Source organism: Lucilia cuprina, chromosome X (assembly GCF_022045245.1).
Source record: "Lucilia cuprina isolate Lc7/37 chromosome X, ASM2204524v1, whole genome shotgun sequence".
NCBI lineage: Eukaryota > Metazoa > Arthropoda > Insecta > Diptera > Calliphoridae > Lucilia > Lucilia cuprina.
This window is the reverse complement of record NC_060949.1, coordinates 11,057,766-11,061,426: the sequence shown is the minus strand read 5'-3', so window position 1 is coordinate 11,061,426 and position 3,661 is coordinate 11,057,766.

The following is a 3,661-nucleotide window of genomic DNA, read 5'->3' as shown; positions in this document are numbered from 1 at the left end:
TTTTTATACCCTACACCACCTTGTGCGCACGATACAGTCGCAATTTTCAAGATAATTTGATGAAATTTGGCACATACATACTCTTTTTTGGTTCAAGGACGATCGCTATGAAAATGTTGAAATCGGAACATTATTTCTCCTAGCCACCATACAACCGTACCCCCCTAATCGGGCCTTTAGGCTCATAATTAGGTTAAATGTTTTATAATGTCAACAAAAATTAGTTTTATAGAACAGTAAATGACAATAATAATTTTTATTGTGATTGGGCCTCATTTTACCCTAGCCCCCATACAGACTCTCCTTCAGAAAATGACTTGAAGCTCAAAATTAACTTATAATAAGTAATTAATTATAAAACGATTAAAATCTACATAAATAACTTTGAAGTAGACTAAATTCATCAACCAAGATTTATAAGGATAGGCCCACATTTACCCTTCTCCCCTACAAGAAGGGGTAAACCAAAATACTGACTGGTGTAAGGTATCATATTGTCGGCAATGTCCGACTATAAATTCATACTTGTTTTTCTTTATTATTATTTTCTTTTTATTTATTAGTTTAATCTTTACAAAAAAAATATTTCTTATTTCCTCTACAAGACAGTGGCCAACCTTCACCTCTATCTCCTGTCAACCAATATCGAAGGTAATCCGTTATTGGTTAATAAAATCTCTTTTAGATGTAATTCCAAATTCCTTAAATTCCTAGATGTTATCGAGGAAATTTCCTCATGCGCTTCTGAACAATCCTACCACTGACTTCTGTTTACCAAATCGAATGGGATTCGTTAGTAGTGTAAACTCTGTTTGGATGTAATTCAAACACCTAAACTTCTTGGATGCTATCCGAGAAATTTTCTAATAGTTATCTCCTCAATTGTTTTATTGGATGTAATCGAACAGAATCTGTTTCACTATGTGTACTGTTTCTGATTGTAAACCACAGCAATGCTAAAAGTATTTAAATTTCGCCATGTCTTACATATCGCTGTTACACACCAGAGAATAGAGTTTTATATGCGGATCATCATTTTTATATTAATTTCTTTGTCGCTCTCATCTTTTCTTCTCACTCATATGTCATAGCTTTCAGTTTCCATTATTCCATTCTCTCTGTATTTTTTGTCTCCATCGCTTCCATCGCATAAGGTCACAAATTATTTTCTCTTTTGTTCGCACTTTGTTTTCCATTTCCAAATACTCTCGCTCTTCTTTGTCTCCTCCTGTCATTGTGGGGAATATAATTCACCATCTTTCGATGAATGTGATCCATCGTAACTCACCCAAAAAAAATGCGATGTAACAATGAAAGACGTCTCACAAAAACAGTAAGCTACCATATCAAAGATATTGATCAACAGAATATCATTGGAACGACTAGTATATAGTAGCTTCCATATCCAAAATCTCCAATTGGTAAGAGTCCTGCGGAATCATTTATAGCTCGAAGAATGAGAACAGTTTTCGTCATCATCCAAAAGCCTAAAGTTACAATCGTGAAACCAATCAGAAAATGGAGAAACAATGTAACACAAAATACAGTACAAAACACAGATGGCCTCCATGGCGACCAGCTCTATGCTTTAAACTTCAAAGGAAACAAACAACACTGGGTGCCAGGGGAAACCTTCGAGAAAATTGGTAACGTAGTTTTACCATACCCTGATCTATGTTTGGTAATAGAAAAAATTGTCGTAAGATCAGACACAGACCAACTCTGACCTAGGTATACCTAGGTCAGAAAAAAAATCTAATACTACTTTGGACCAGTGCAAGAAAAAACTTTTGCAACACCTACAGCTTTACCATGCCAAACTCCAATGTGTATAAGCAGCCGTAGACAACCAGTGGAACCATTTTCAAGATCACCGCAATAGTCTTAAGGAGGGAGATGTTAGGGGGTAACCCTATTATGAGGCATCAACATAACAATGTGGCATCACTCATTAGCTTTAAGTTTTTTATGTACAATTCTTATAACCATTTTTTACAGCAAGTTGTGACATGCTAAAGCCTCAATCAACGAATTAATGTTTATTTTATTATTAACTAGCTAATACCCGGTGTGCCCCGCTACTCCAATCGAAATTAAATACATAATAATAAAAAAATTATTTATTTAGTTACTAAATTATAACATTTTTCTTAAAGTTTTAATATAATTTCTCTTGATGACAATATATTACAATTAATTTCTAAAATAATACATTAATGATCTATTTATTTCTTACTTGCTAAAATCTAATAAATACTTTTCTTAAAAAATAATTAATATTCTTATGCCTTGGGATATACAATATTTTTGTTTTACCCTCTAGTATAAATAAAAAACCCACTTAAAGATTTTAAAAATTCTAACCACAATAGTTTTACAGATTAACAGTATATTACATATGAGAGACGCCAAGTAAATTATTGCAAGTTCGCCAATTTATATTTATCTATGAAAAATATAAAACAGTTTTCAAGATATCCAAATGTTCACATGAATGTTAAAGTTATTCATATAAAATTTGAATATTCTAGCTCTAATAGCTTCTTTGATTTCTTCAAGATACTCAGATGACAGTCCGCCCTTTTTTCTCTAAAATGTTCAGATTATTGAAGTAATTTATGCAAAATTTGATGAATCTAGTTCAATATTTTCCTAGATAAACAATATTTTGTATTTTATTCATATAGGAGATTTCAAGTCCTCATTAATAGTTTTCTCGTTATACTCTAAATGTTCAGATGAATGTCAAAATTTAAAGATTCTAGCTCTAATAGGTTCTCAGATATACGACTTTTTCTATTTTATTTATATGAAGGCTCTCTCTCCTTTTCTTAAAAATGTGCAATACTCAAAATGTTTACATGGATGTTAAAATTATTCGTGCACAAATTTAATATTCTAAATACATTAGTTTCCAAGATAAACGAATTTTTGTATTTAATTGGAATTGCCACGCCTCCTAACGCTAGTCCATCCATTTCATATTCCAAATAATCATATTGACACTAAAGTGGCTACCTCAAAATTTGAGGACTATTATATTATCTCAAATATAAATTTTATATTTTCTTAATGTGGGCGTGGCCCACTTGAAATTTCCAAAAAAGTAGCCTATTACCTATTTCAGACATACATGAATACGCTGTGAAAATTTCAAGAAAATCGGTTCAGCCGTTTTGTAGTCTATAACGTTGAAATATACAAACAACCACACATTCATTTTTATATATATATATATAGACTAGCTAAAACACGGTGTGTTTCGCTACCCCAATTGAAATTAACTACATAATAATCAAAAAAAAAAAAAAAAGTATTTATTTAGTTACTAATTTCTCTTGATGACAATATATTTCATTTAAATTTCAAAATAATACAATAATGATCTTTTTATTTCTTACTTGCAAAAATTTAATATATACTTTTATTCATAAAAAAGTTCGTTGAGACGAATTTCAAAATTCTTTAAGTAAAATTTAAAGATTTTAGCTCTAATAGTTTCTCAGATATACGAACTTTTCTGTTTTATTCATATTGGGGCTCCAAGCCCCCCAGATGAAAGTCCGCTGTTTATTCTTAAGATAAATATTAAAGTTCTTCGCGCAAAATTTTAAGATTTAGTTGTATGAGTTTCCCAAGTAAACGAATTTTTGTATATAAT